Source organism: Podarcis vaucheri (genome assembly GCF_965113315.1).
Source record: "Podarcis vaucheri genome assembly, chromosome: 10".
Taxonomy (NCBI): Eukaryota; Metazoa; Chordata; class Lepidosauria; order Squamata; family Lacertidae; genus Podarcis; species Podarcis vaucheri.
The window spans coordinates 6,196,149-6,211,619 of NC_138748.1; the positions used below are offsets into that span (position 1 = coordinate 6,196,149).

At 42.9% G+C, this 15,471-nt stretch overlaps 1 protein-coding gene across 6 annotated transcripts in view; it reads right to left on the bottom strand.

Annotated features, from left to right (window-relative positions):
• The window catches only part of CD36 (CD36 molecule (CD36 blood group)), a 70,816-nt gene that overhangs the window by 37,926 nt on the left and 17,419 nt on the right, over positions 1-15,471 (bottom strand). Inside the window, exon 2 of one of the 6 annotated variants that reach the window (XM_082239766.1) lies at positions 8,621-8,744. The exons of 2 other annotated variants lie outside the window; for them this stretch is intronic. The gene's annotated coding sequence lies outside the window, so the exon portion shown is untranslated. Of the gene's footprint in view, positions 1-934; positions 1,099-4,183; positions 4,339-8,620; positions 8,760-15,471 lie in introns of those variants that run through there. 3 more of the 6 variants (XM_082239767.1, XM_082239769.1, XM_082239765.1) reach the window with 3 other exon arrangements.

Below are 15,471 nucleotides of genomic sequence, written 5' to 3' on the forward strand. Positions count from 1 at the left end.
GTACGGCTAAAAGAATAGTACAGCTGGCGCCCACCCCTTTTGACAAGTGACACCTATCTATTCTTTGAGTAGATCTATAGCTTAGTGGCAGTATGCATGCTTTGCATGCAGAAGGTCACAGATTAAACACCTAGCATCTCTTCCAGCCCTAGGTAGGAGACCTGCTGCCAGTCAGTGTATGAAATATGGGGTTGCGTGGACCAAAAGTCTGGCTCCTTATGAGGCAGCTTCCTCTGTTCCTACAAACCCTGTCCTCCTTTGCACCTGAGAAACCCAAGTACATCAGGCAGCAACAAAGGGCTAAAATGATATCTGTATACACCTTGAGTTTATTTGTTTTTCTTATAATAAGTTAAGTATAAACAAGTTAAGGTGTTGCCATTTTATATGTGAGAATTACAGCAGCACTAAATGGAGTATTTAGAAAGGTTCCAAATTCTGAACAACAACAAAAAAGTTTCCAATCCTTCCATTCAAGTTTTGGATTCAAAATCAAAGAGCTCCAGACTTCTGGGCATATCTTGCTTTAGCAAACAAATATGATCTCTCAGTTGCCAAATGGTCAGTAACAAAATGCCAGTACACATAAGCTGCCCAATACTGAACCCAAATATCCCAGGATATTAAATACAAGTACTCAAATAAAATTTCCAAGCATTTCTTGAGTATTCAGGGAATAATCCAAACTCAGAGAAGAATTCCCTCGGCACAGAAGGTGGGGGAGTTTTTAACTGTATTTCTCCAATTGTCCAAAATCATAAAGTAACCAAGGATAAACACATAGAACAAGCCTACTGAAGCTGCTTAAATAGCCAGATGCCTTCCAAATAATGCAGAGAAACAATTTTTCCAATATATGAAATATCCTAGAAGTTGCCATAAATACTGAATATGTTTAAACAACTTCTAAAGACCAGCATAAAAAACTCCTTACCTCTAGAGAGAGGAAACCCCTCCTTGTAAAGGAGTTTGAGAGAAACTTTGTCAATAGAACAAATGCATATCCTTACTAAAGACAAAAATAAAATCCATTAACTCATGGGGTAGATGGCTGATTTGACTTCTCCATTTATTGCCAGAAGATGCTCTGAACGTGCATTGCCATTTAATGGCTATTTATACCAGCGAAAAAAGCTTTACTGACAGTGTTGCTTTTTGCAAGGAGGGGGCTGAATTGGTGATCCAAGTAAGGCAAGGGCCAGGGTGAGAGAAGGGAAACTCCTAAAGCAGACCAGTTGTCCCTGTAAGAAGCGTCACACCCATGGCTGCTTCCCTCTCACACAGTATAGTAAGATGTTCCACTTTCACGTTCCTTTCAGACAGTTTCTGGAGCTTTGTAAACATTTGTGTAAGGCCATTGTTTTGCTAGCTAAAGAGAGCATCCTGCAGGCAACCACAGTGCTATCTCAACTCCTTCTTTTGTCACAGAAATGTAATCAAATTCCTCCAGAGTGAAAGAGCCAAAAAGGAAATAAGCTATTGTCTCTCTGTGTATATATCCATCTGGCTGCTCAGTTAATTTAGCTAGTCACATGCCTTTGCCCCCCACAGAAAGTTTGAACATGACAGCACAGGCTTCCGTTCTGGAGAAAATGAGATTCCCCCATTTTAAAAAGTTTTGGACAGAAAAGAATGTTTTTAAAAAGCACGGTAGCAATGGGGGGCGGAATGGTGAACGTTTCTAGGAGTTGAGGGAGAACACCAGCTTCTTGAAGTCACCTGGGCTGGCAAATGGCACGTGAGTTGCTACGCAGTGCAACATAGTTTGTGTTCCTTGAAGGCCATCCAGTTTATGCAAATGCATCCTAGTGCGCACAACTGTTCAAACTCAGACATTGGCATTGAACAAACTGCACCTGCTGCCAAATTATTGCAAAGCCCAAGTCAAGGTGCTGATGTGGATATATAAAACCTACAACTTCTTGGGACCTAAATATCTGAAGGAGCACTTCCTTTCGTATAGACTTGCCCATGAGTTAAGATCCGATACATAAAATTCAGGATGCGAAAGCATTTTTCCGGGTTTCACCGGCGCACATGCGCACAAGCGCTTTATTCTCCACACGCATGTGCAGAAGCGGTCCTCCAGTTGCGAATTCCTTGGGATGCGGCCAGACCTCTGGAACAGAACCCATTTGTAACTGGAGGAATTCACAAGGATTTTAAAAGATGTATCACCAAATGTTGCAGAATTATGGAGAATTGGATTTAAGATTGGAAAAGTGAGAAACCAAAATTTACAGATTTGGCTACCCTAACATGGACAGGCTTCCTTTGTGGTGGCTCCCTGTCTTTGGACCCTCCAAGGAGTGTTGTGTGCAGATTATGCTGCCCTTTCACAGGCAGATAAAGGTGCAGCTACCTTCCCCATGGCTTCAGGAGGGGTTAAGGTTTTGAACAACTCAAATATGATTATTGTCTGCTCAGTGTATTATTAATATAGTCTGCTTTATGAATTACTGATTTGTGGCTAGGGGTGAGGTAGAAAATTGATTCTGCTTGCACTTTTTAAGTCAAACTCTGTGTTTTCTGAAAGTATTCACAAACTCTTCTGACTTTTGTAACACAGTTCTCTAGCTGAGCTATGTTTACAAAAAAGCATATAACTAGGGCAAAATGTATACAGAACAGCATATGTGGTTGAAAACGGCAAAATTGCTTTGCAAAAATGAAAAGATTTGCCCTAGAATGTTGAATTGTAATGAGGCTGTTTCTCCCCCCTGCCCAAACTGAAATGTTGAGAGCTGAACTTGAGATTGGAAAAATGGGAAATAGAAATTTACAAATTCTCCCACCCCTCCTCGAGGCACAACTTTACCATCGCAGAAGATACCCTACTCTAATTCCATGACAGAAAATAGGAAAGGTGACATCCATTAATGAATTTGTCTTAGAGAAAGCACTTCTGCTTATGCAAGGCAGGAAAGGGCACTCTCTTTAGGCTGACCTCTCTCCTACTTAACCTCCTTGACTCCAAGGAAATGGAAACTATTTGGAAAGAATAGGTTGTGGCACAAAAAGTTGGGTGCGTGTGACAATATCAGCACATCAGGTGTCTTAGCTTGGGCACTTATCTGTAACGAAAACCATCATTGGATAGAAACACACCGGGGGGGGGGAGAGAAACACCTGCAAGAATAAGAAGTGTTGACACTGGAAGAACCCTTTGAGCAGATGTAGCCATTGTGGCAGTCCACCAGAAGTTGCTGGACTCTAAGTCCCATTGGCCACAACCAGCATGTTTAAAGATTATGGGACTGGTAGTCCACAGCAACTGGAAAGCACAATGTTGAAAACCCGTAAGAGTCCACAACAGGATAGGGCCATACATACAAAGTCATTCCTCTCCAGTCAGATTCTACTTTACTTTGCATAGTTCCTTTATTTTAAAAAATCCCACTGCAATATGCCTAAAATATTTCCAGGTCATTGTTTTCCTGCAGTGAACCTCCCATATGCAAAAGAAATATTGAATACAAGGGATTGACTCTGCCCTCCCTAGTTTTACGCTTTCCTGTGAGTGAAAACACTTTTTTAAGATGGCAATCTAGCTGCATCGTTCAAATTACATGTTTTAAATTTACTATGTAGTTATAAGGAAGAAAGGCTGGAGAGAGAATAAAACTAGAAACAAGGGGAAAACTTTGCATTGCTCAATCATAGATTTCAAAATGGTACTAACTTTGTAGCAGGCATGTTTAGAATTGCAGCATCACAGATTCATAAAGATAGAAAAGACTGCCACTTGTTCATACACTCATTAGCTTTAGAAATTAATTAGATGAAGTCATTTAGCTCAATCAGATTAGAAACATTAGAAACAAATTAAAACTTAGAATTTGAATGCATCTATAGACACTTGTTGACCTCTTAGAGTAATTTAAAAAAACATTAATGCATACATGATTACCTTCAGGCCCAATATTTTGACATAAAAAATACACCTATTCCCAAGTATCAAGAGGAGCACATAAAGTTATATGTACGTTCACGTGCACACAAGTTAACATTTTCTCTTAGGAGTCCTCACATGTGAAGTTTCCTTTCATTAGAAATTTAGCTTTCTAGATGAGTTTTGACACCTATCTCCCAGTCCACATAGCCCCTTGGCATCTAAGACCACTACAAAGCTTATCCATTAGTTGAGGGCCTGCACCATCTTTGCCTGAAGATGCCAACAAACCTGGATGAAGAATGGATGAACTTCTCTCTCTCAACAGCCCTGCCAAAAGGAGTTGTAGAGTTGCAGAAAAGCTTGCCGAGCCCTTATTCACAGAGAAATTAGGTTGCTGTAGCAACCCTATAGCAACCTAGGGCACCACAAGACTGCCCAGTTCTCCAAGAGTCCGTTGATCTTTCATCAGCCTCAGTAGGGACAAAAAAAAGGCAAGTTGCAGAGACTTAAATGCCTGAGTGGCTTAATAGTCTCCAGAGATCAAGACTTACTGCCAGAAGTCAGGACAGTAAACCCTTTCCCCTACTTTTCACAACAAGCACCGACCACAGCAGGGGTGGTGGTGGAATAAGACAAACTCGCACTGCATCCAGCTCTCTTCTTCCAGTACAGTGGCCTTTAACCAAAAGGCAAGGTATCAAGTATATATTGGATTGGACAATCCAGGAGAACAGGTTTGAATGAAGTAATTTCACTAATCACACTCAACAATTATGTGGCACTTTTGGTCTACAAAACTCTTCACAGATATTAACATTAATACTTCACTAATCCTCTCCAATATACATGGGAGGTAAACAAAGAGGGAAGGTACAATATTTATTTCCACACTCAGTATACTAAAGCCTGCTCAGGTTACTACTTGAGAGAGAGAGAGAGAGAGACTGAGAGCACAAGACACACGGGAAAGCAAGGTTGCGCTACTGAAAAGTTGGCTTGGTAATAGTCTGAAGCTTAAGAACTTTACACAAAATTAACATGGCTGCCATCCCTCCAGTTCCCTGGTGGTCCATTACCAATCGAGTCAAGGCTTTCCCCCACCCAGTCAGTCTTCCTTAGTGTTAGCGTACAATTGCTACTTCAATCCAGAGAACTGTGCTCTCTTCTGCACCTCCCAAGAGATTTAGGCGGTCTGATAACTCTAGGGTCCCTTGAAATCACTTGGAGATATGGCTGAAGGGCACGGCTTTATAGCAACTCTAGTTCTTCATGGGACAGTAAGTTTCAGAAGGCAGCACTGGGAAGCTATTTTGACACCCTATTGGAGTTGTCTTTGGTACCCTCAGGGTACCATTTTGTCTACTAGGAAGCCTCTAGGCCAGCTTGAGGGCCACCTTCCTAAGTCTAGATGCCAGTGAAGAGCAGAAGCAAATGTGGACAGAGAAACAAATGTGAATTTTAGGCTACTTTCTAACCTAAACACATACTCCTCTCTATCCAGAACAGCAAGACTTATCAGAATTCAAGGACACATCACAGCCATACAAAAGCACAAGTTGTAAAGCCGGACCAGCAAGGGTTGTGGTTGTGGCTGTCGGATTGCTCAGAGCCAAACTGCAGCCCTATCTTTCAGTTCCCAAGCCTGATATTCCCCACCCATGACATTCCTCTAGGTCACATAGTTTGAAATATCCAGCCAAAAGTATGCTGATTATTTCCAATGCCATTTCCCTTTTCATTGGATCTGGATGGAGCAGTGAAGTCCCTGAACATGTGCCAGAATCACTCATGCTCCAAACAACTGAGGTAAACTGAGGTTATCACACCTTGATAACACACGGATTAGATGACTGCAATGCACTCTTTGTGGGACTGCCCGTCAAGAAAGTTCCAAAGCTTCAATTAACATACCTTTTCTCTCCAGCAACTGCTTTGGCTTCCAGTATGTCTCATACAGAGGACTCACCTAGACTTACTTTGGTGTTGCAATTCTAGGCACAGGCCCAGACTTTAAAGCTCCATGTCTGAGTGGAGTGGGGCTTTTTACCCCCTCCCAGTAGTCTCCCCAGGAAAACCTGTGTTTTACCACTGTATCACAGACTTGTACCTGGAAAGCGTAGTACAAAAGGAAGTCTGGATGACCCCTGAGTCAGTTCACTGGGTCCATCTAGCATGCCATTGTCTATACCAGGCATCCCCAACCTTCAGCCCTCCAGATGTTTTGGCCTACAACTCCCATGATCCCTAGCTAACAGGTCAGGGATGATGGGAATTGTAGTCCAAAACATCTGGAGGGCTGAAGGTTGGGGATGCCTGGTCTATACTGACTAGCTGTGGTTTTCCAGGTTTTCAGACAAGGTTCTCTTCCAGCCCCACCTGGGGGTTGAACTTGGGACTTTCTGCAGGAACATGTGCAGAGAAGGGCAACCAAGATGATGGGATCTGGAAATCAAGTCTTATAAGAAGCATTTGAAGGAGCTGGATATGTTCAGCCTGGACAAGATTAGACTGAGAGGGGATACAATAGCCAAGGGCTGTCACATGGAAGACAGAGCAAGCTGGTTTTCTCCTACTCTAGAAGATAGGACTCGAACCAGTAGCTTCAAGTTACAAGAAAAGAGATTCCAACTAAATATGCAGAAAATATTTCTGACACAGTAGGAGCTGTTTGACAGTGGAACCATCTCCCTCAGGGGGTGGTAGACTCTCCTTTCCTTGGAGGTTTTAAGCAGAGGTTGGGTGGCCATTAGTTGAGGATGCTGTAGCTGAGATTCCTGCATTGCAGGGGTTGGACTAGATGAGCCTTGGAGTTCCTTCCTATTCCATGATTCTTGCCTGCCTTTTTAGTCTCTTTTTTGGTGTGGGGGTGGGGAAAAGATCCTGCTTATTGTTTCACCTTGTTGTTTATTGTAAACCGCTTCATAAATTAAAATTTTGAAAATCAGTTTAAAAACAATTAGACGAATTAAGTACCACCACATTTTGTAGCTCTATAATGCTGCTGGAAAACATTTGTCTTCCTTTTCCAAATGGACATATTCCAGAAATATCAAGGAAAACAAAAGGATAAGATACAAGGCAGGCATATTTAAAAAAAGACCTCTATCCACCTAATATGGCAGATGGTTGGTACAGCATTTATTCCTTTTAGGCACTTTGTTCATTTGTCATAAAACAGGAGTGCAGAACTTCTTCCATGTGGGCCTAATTAGTCTGCCATTGAGTTAGTGGGAGTTTTGGGAAAGCCCCACCCCCTTGTCATACATAAGATGCAAAGACATTTCTTATTAAAAAGAGGGTTGCAAGTACTATCAATCAGCTGATCTGCACCACGGTGTAGAGTACCCTGTGTAGCTCTTTAGGAGCACAGACAAATCAGGAGATGCTCAGGGCTTGCAGAGAGCCCTGCACAGTGCTTTGAAGCCCCAATGATCAATAGATTGTTGGGCCTTCAAAGTGCCACACGCCATGCATAGTTTAATTTCGAATCACCCTTGTAAAATTCAGTCAGCATCAGATTGACAGGTGGGGCTGCCAATCTTTGCCCATGGGCAACAGGAGAGATAAGGATCTTGCCCACAGGCCAGATATAATATTCCACCTTGCCAAGCAAAAGCATGTGTTACATGTAAGCAAATGGTTGAGCAACCATGGAAATCATTCAAGAACCATTTCCTACAAACCCACAGCCAAGCTAGACTGGGCACATTCAAAACAAAATTTGCAGCCACTTACCCTTTAAACAGTTCCACTAAAGCTTCATTGATATTTTTTTTCTAAATATGGGGATGGAAGGAAATTGGTACTTTAAAAACAAGAAGGAGCATCCACAATTTCAGCAAAGGCAATAATAGGTCAGGAGTGCTCACAATGTTAAAATTAGCAATTTTTCATTGTCAAAGATATTACAAAGTTGTAGAAAAGTCTATTTTAAGTGTCAAAACAGTATGCCGGGTCCATGAGCAGTGAGCATAGGTTCTTCTGGTCCAGCAGTTCCTTCTCAGATGTTCACTTAACCAGAGAACCTTTTTGATGTTTCTCTTTTCCATTTCCATTCCCATTACAGTGTGTTGTATCTAATCCGAGTCACCTTGTTTGCGCAAGGACAGTCACTTGTACAACAGAATGTCCCTTCCCTTCCCCATGCTCTCCCTATACACCCTCAAATCTGTTCCAGATAATTGAGGGAAGGAACATTCCATGGTTTAAATGCCTTGCACAAACAGGGGAACTTCATTGGCTAGAACCAATGCTTATATGTCACCCAATGCTTATATGTCTAGGCAGCTTCCAATGATAATCCAGGATCTGAAACCAGTGAAAAAAGAGAGCAGAAAACCATATGCAGCAAATAAAACCAGGAACACCAAAATATCATACACCTTAAGAATTCCCAGAACATCCAAAAGATCTTCAAATATTACTATAAAATGTTTCAAGATAGAAAAGATTAGAAGACTAGAAAAGGTCTTCACCATGAGTGCTAGTCTTGGAAGTTAATTGCACAGCCATGTCCTACCACTGCAGAGACCCTCTTCTCTAATTGCCACCAGCCACATGTCCTTTGGTGAGAGCATCCAGAGAGGCCACACAGGTGTGTGGGAGGAGGTGATCCTTTAGGCAACTGGGTCCCAAGCCAACTCTCTGTTTACAGAGAGAACATTACCACTGTCTCAAGTAAACACTCTCCCTTCCCCTCCTTACAGTGTCCTCTTAAGAACCCACCAGCAAGATTGTCTTTAGTCCTCTTCCTTTTCTCCACTAACTTCACGCTGGAGAACTGTGGCGCTGCTGCTTCCTCCAAGGAGGCTGATTCAGTTTTGCCTGGAGACTCTGGTCCACAACAGCACTGAGAGACAAGGAAAGAGGAGACACACCTGCTCAGACCAGATGAGCAGGCTGAAGCAGCACACTTGCTAGCCACTCACCTACCTGCTGAACAGCTGCCAAAGGAAGAGATTTCTGCCTAGCGTGATAACATCTGATGGGAGCAAAGGATTCATCATAAGAGGAAATGGGAGGAAGGAAGGCACAGCAACTCAGAGAAATGTCTTGACAGAGACACTGTATGATCCATTCTCAGCCTGGCTAGCACACAATCTGCTCTCTTCTGCCCTTTTTGAAGCATTCAGCTAAAATGTAACTGAAGAGGAGACTGTTTGGGAAAAGGGGGTGTTGTTATTCAACTTCACTTTTTGAAATGATATGGGGGGGGGGAATGAGATGAAAGCATAATGAACTGACTGCTCCAGACCTTAAGGTCTTGTAGCCTGCTTGCGGTGTGACAAGCAAGCGCTCCCTGTAATTACATCCCTGTTCCCAAACAGACACACCCTCTCAGGAAGCAGTGGTTACAGCCACACTTTTGCAATGGCATCGCAGTGGGGAGAAGCAAGCATGCCAGCAAAGCAAAGCTGGCTCAGGCTGTGACAGCAAGAGAGACTTTTAAAGAAAGCAAAGTCACAAGATCCCTTGGTTCTAGAGGGAGTTTCCTCTTTTTTAAAAAAAGGAAAAGGGACATAAAGCTTTTCTCTCTAGTTATGGTTTTGTGTATGATACACCATCACTCCACTCAATAAGGTTATTTCATACATGGTATCACAGCTGCCTAAATCTGCACAGTCGCCCTTCTGAAATTCTCTGTTTCCAATTTTAAACACACCAATTTTGCTTCCGCAAATAAGGGTGCCAAACTGGAAACAGCTGGGGTAGGTTGAAAGACAACAACACCCTAGCTCAAGAGACCTCTTAGGAACCCAAAGAACATGGATTTACAGTGGTGCAGCCAGCTCAGGGACTTGTCAGGCCGTCATGTCTAAAGCCATAACAAACATGCTCAACAATTACTCAGATCATGAGAACACAAGAGTTCTGCTTGGTCAGAGAAAACAGAGTTCAGCGCCCTGTTTCCTACATTGGACAAAGAACAGCTAAACCCAGGATACCAAATAAACACCATTATATTTCTATCATGGTTGCATACACAATGTCTGAAAGTCAGTGTTGCAAAGTTAATACGACTGCTTGGCAATATTGTCATTTTTTAACATTAACGCTATGCTATGCTGCATTTAACAGACTGACACCTTTTCCCCTACAAACTTGCCTAAATCTGGAGAACAGAATTTAAACTTGGGGGAAATAAGAAACTGCGAAACATCAAAATTGACACATTTTCCCATCCCTAGTGATTACCCAGTATGGACACACAAATTGTGTGACTCACCAATCTGAAGGCAGCCCACCAGTCATGTGCTTTATGACCAGCCAGGGCTTGTAAACTGTATCTCACACTGTGATTATATCACAAACAACTGGCAGGTCATTAAATGTTGATGCTTCACAAGGTCCAGATGGGTGCATAAGTGGCAGAAAGATATTTCCAGATTTGTTTGGCAGGGCAAGAAGCCTCGAATAAAATTTAAGATATTAACTGATGCTAAAGAAAGAGGTGGATTTGCCCTGCCAGACCTAAAACTCTATTATGAATCAGCTGCTTTTTGTTGGCTGAGAGAATGGCTGCTACTTGAAAACACTGATGTGTTGGACATAGAAGGTTTTAATAATGTATTTGGTTGGCATGCATATTTGTGGTATGATAAGGTAAAAGCACATAAAGCGTTTAAAAATCATATTGTCAGAAAAGCATTGTTTACTGTATGGATAAGATATAAAGATTTGTTAGAAAAGAAAACCCCAAGATGGTTGTCACCAATGGAAGTGAAGGCACAGAAAAAACTTAATATGGAGGCCAAATGGCCGAAATATTGGGAAATTCTGGAACAAGAGGGAGACAGACTAAAATTGCAGAGCTTTGAAAAATTGAAAAATAAAGTGCGAGATTGGCTCCATTATTATCAAATAATGGAGGCATATAATTTGGACAAAAAAGTTGGTTTCCAGGTGGAAAAATCAAAATTGGAAACAGAATTGTTAGATTCCAGAATTAAGAATTTGTCAAAAATGTATAACTTGCTGTTGAAATGGAACAATCAGGATGAAACGGTGAAATCAGCTATGATTAAATGGGCACAAGATGTTGGACATAATATAATGATGGTTGACTGGGAACAGTTATGGACCACAGGTATGAAATTTACGGCATGTAATGCCTTAAGAGAAAACTTAATGAAAATGATTTATAGGTGGTACATGACACCAGTCAAGCTTGCAAAAATTTACCATTTGCCTGACAATAAATGTTGGAAATGTAATGAGACTGAAGGCACATTCTTTCACCTTTGGTGGACGTGCCCAAGGATTAAGACATTCTGGGAGATGATTTATAATGAAATGAAAAAGGTATTTAAATATACCTTCTTGAATAAACCAGAAACCAGAGGCCTTTCTCCTGGGCATGGTCAGCCAAATGGTGCCAAAGAAGGATAGAACCTTTTTTATGTATGCAACAACAGCAGCAAGAATACTCATCGCAAAGTATTGGAAGACACAAGATTTGCCCACCCGGGAAGAATGGCAGATGAAGTTGATGGACTACATGGAACTGGCGGAAATGACTGGCAGAATCCGAGACCAGGGAGAGGAGTTGGTGGAAGAAGACTGGAAAAAGTTTAAAGACTATCTACAGAAATATTGTAAAATTAATGCATGTTAGAAAAATGTTGAAATGAAGTTATATGGCTTTAGTAGAAATATTATAAGGAATTAAGTACAGATAGGTTAATAGAGTATTAAAGGGGAAAAAATAAGGTTAGAATGAGTTAAGATAATTATAGGATAGAAAACAGAGGAAGATGGAAAGAAATTGCTGAAATAATTAACAGAAGTGGAATACAAAAAGGGAGGTGTGAGGAGGTCGTGGAAATAAGTGAATGAAAGATGGGATAATGAAATTGGTTGATTTATTTTATTGTTTTAGTCTTGTTTTGTTAATTTGATGTGTTGTATTGTATTGTTTTTCTTTTTCTTTAGTGATTTTGGAAAAATAATAAATATTATTTTTTTAAAAACACAGATGGGTGCATAATGAAGACTCCACAGACTGTAGGGCTATGGGGTTTGAGGGCTATCAACCAGGAAATGGCAACTACTAAAAAAATATCCACTTCCATAGGAGCCAACTCCTAGGGGCTGAGGTCCCTTCACCCTCCAATAAAATATTTGGGAGGGCAGCCCCAAGTTGATGGGCACTGCCATCGAAATGGCACGCATGCGTCATGACTTGTGATGGATTATGTTGTTCCCCCCAAAAAAATATTTTATTCAAGTTGGCACCCCTGTCCACTTCTGTAGTTCAGGGGAGAGGAACAATTTCCTAGCCCTGTGGTATCTCTGCTGTGTTGTCTGTTTTTATATTGTTCTAATCACCCACCTCTATTTTTCCCCCCTATTTAAAGGAAGTTGCCTCTTTCTGCAAACATCAGAGAAGCAATGAACTGTCAGAAAACTGTGAGAAGACCTGTTACCGCCTTCCCTTTGAGATATGAAGCAAACAGGACAATGAATTCATTTCAAACAGGATAAAGGGAGCATATAAAGGTCAGCACTAGTTTCCAGAAACAGCTGGCAGCCAAGAAAGGGGTCTACTTGCAGTCACACCTCTAGAGTGCTCACCCCAAGAAAGCTGACCTAACCTTATCACCTTTAAAAACCTCGTGTCTCGTGATTTTATACAATTGGTATGCTTTTACAATTTACTTCTGCTTTGTTTTTATGCTATTTTAACATTTGTTACTTCAACTGCCTGGATTTATTAGCTACTTTAAAGGCATCTCTGCTGAAAGGCAGGATAAAACTTAAACTTTGCTAAAAATGGAATGAACTTAATTCAGTGGTATAGGGGCAACCGACCTGTGGGATGTATCTGACCCCCTAAAAAAATAGGCAAAGGCCATTAAGGCTCCCCCAAGCTTGTCATTTAAAAATAGTTTTATTCTGAAAAAGATTAATATTTCTGGAGATCCCTCATAGTGATACCAAAAGTGTTTTGCAGGGGCCCCCAAACTGTCTCTTACAAAACAAAACAATGAGCAATAAAATGGCTTAAAATACTGCTGAATAGCTGATAAGATCTTCTGGAAGTCAAGCTTTGAGAACAGCAGTTCTTGCCATGCCTGTTTCTATTCCCTGGCCACACCAACATATCGTGGGGTGTATGGGGTGTTAGGGAAAGAGTAGCACCTCTGGCAGGGGACACGTTCCCCACCCCGGATTCAGCTCTCACCTGTGGTTCTGAGAAGCTGTCAGCAGGCCACACCCCAGGAAGTGTTTCCTGCTTGGCAGGGGGTTGGACTCGATGGCCCTTGTGGTCTCTTCCAACTCTATGATTCTATGATTCTAAGTGGCTTCTACTGGCCAGCTAAACCAGGTGAGGGTAGCTGATGGGTCTAAATCCCGGGGTGACTTCCCCCTGCATGCAAATAAAGGCTCTGGTGGATTGAGCGGAGGAGACCAATACAGTGGTGCCCTGCAAGACAAACACCTCGCAAGACGAAAGGTTTTTTCGTTTTCGAGTTGCTTCGCAAGACGAATTTCCCTATGGGCTTGCTTTGCAAAATGAAGCTTGCCCCCGCACCCCGGACCTCTTTTGAAGCAAGGGGCGGCGGGGAGAAGATTGCTTCTCCCCGTTGCCAGCCCCACAATCTCCGGGGACAGAGGGGAAGGCGCGCACGCGCCTCCCACTTTGTCCCTGGACCCCTTTTGAACCAAGGGGCGGCAACGGGGAGAAGTGATCTTCTCCCCTCCGCCCCTTGCTTCAAAAGAGGGGACAGAGGGGAAGGCGCACGCGGGCCTTCCCCTCTGTCCCCGGACCTGTTTTGAACCAAGGGGCGGCAACGGAGAGAAGCGATTCTCCCGGCTGCCCCTTCCCTTGCTTTAAAACAGGTCCGGGGACAGAGAGGAAGGCCCGCGGCGCTTCCCCTCTGTCCCCGGACGGTCTCCATAGGAACGCATTGATTGATTTTCAATGCATTCCTATGGGAAACCGTGCTTCGCAAGACGAAAAACTCGCAAGAAGAAAAAACTTGCGGAACGAATTAATTTCGTCTTGCGAGGCACCACTGTAGTGGGTCCAACAGTCAAGAAGGTGGTTTCTGAATGTGCTGTAGAAGAAATTGAGGGGCAGATGGGGCTTGTCCACCTGAGAAGGCAGCCCAGGGACATCTTCAGGAGAAGAAAGGACTCAGGAGTAAACCCTACACAAATCCAAAGTGGAGTGCCTAAGATGGTTGAGTGGCGCCTTGCACGCTTCCTTCTGGCAAGTCCTGCAGCCAAGCTGGCGCCAAACATCTTGCTCTGCTTTCCTTTGGACCACATCAGTGAGGCTGAGGGGGGTGGGGTATCGTGTGGGCAGCCCAGGACCTCCATGCCCAACCTTGCGCCCCAAGGAGGTCACCTTGGTGCTGCTATCACTCCATTCACCTCAAGACAGACAAATGCCAACAACTTATGATGTTGCAGCCCTTAGTTCCCCAAACATGCTCGCTACCCGTGCTTTGATAAAGTAATAAAATAATGGTCATCAGTACAGAAATTTGATCACTTCATCTTGTGCATTTATCTTGTATTTTTATGCTGTGAACCTCCCTGAGATTTATGGGTGAAGGGCGGTGTACAAATTTAATAAATAAATATAAATCAATAAAAATTTAAAGGCATCTAATTTGAACTTTTCAAAACAAGGTGCAAACCGAAAGGAAGCCTTTTAAAATTCACACAGCTCTGAATTTTTCAATGCAGCTCTTCAGCCAAACAATGCATAAAAAATGTGCATACTGAGGTAATAATAATAATAATAATAATTTTTATTTATATCCCACCCTCCCCAGCCGAAGCCGGGCTCAGGGCGGCTAACAAGAATAAAATAATGCAACATTCTAAAATCATTTCATTATAAAATTAATTCAAATCAAATTGATGGCAACCACTGGGCTAGAGTTCTGTGAAGATTGCCAAAGGTGGGAGTCAGGCTGTGCCCTGGCCAAAGGCCTGGTGGAACAGCTTTGTCTCGCAGGGCCTGCGGAAAGATGTCAAGTCCCACAGGGCCCTGGTCTCTTGTGACAAGAGCGTTCCACCAGATCGGAGCCACAGCCAAAAAAGACCTGGCTCTAGTTGAGGCCAGCCTAACTTCTCTGTGGCCTGGGACCTTCGAGATGTTTTTGTTTGAAGACCGTAAGTTCCTCTGTGGGACATACCAGGAGAGGCGGTCCCGTAGATACAAGGGTCCTAGGCCGTATAGGGCTTTAAAGGTTAAAACCAGCACCTTAAACCTGATCCTGTACTCCACTGGGAGCCAGTGCAGCTGCTATAGCACCGGGTGAATGTGATCTCGCAGCGAAGACCCCATAAGGAGTCTCGCTGCGGCATTCTGCACCCGCTGAGTTTTTGGTCAGTCTCAAGGGCAGCCCCACGTAGAGCGAGTTACAATAATCCAGTCTGGAGGTGACCGTCGCGTGGATCACAGTGGCTAGGTCAGGGCGAGAGAGGTAAGGAGCCAACTGCTTAGCTTGGCAGAGATGAAAAAATGCCGCCTTTGTTATAGCTGCAATCTGCGCCTCCATGGATAGGGAGGTGTCGAAGATTACACCCAAACTCTTAACGGACGGTGCTGGCACTAA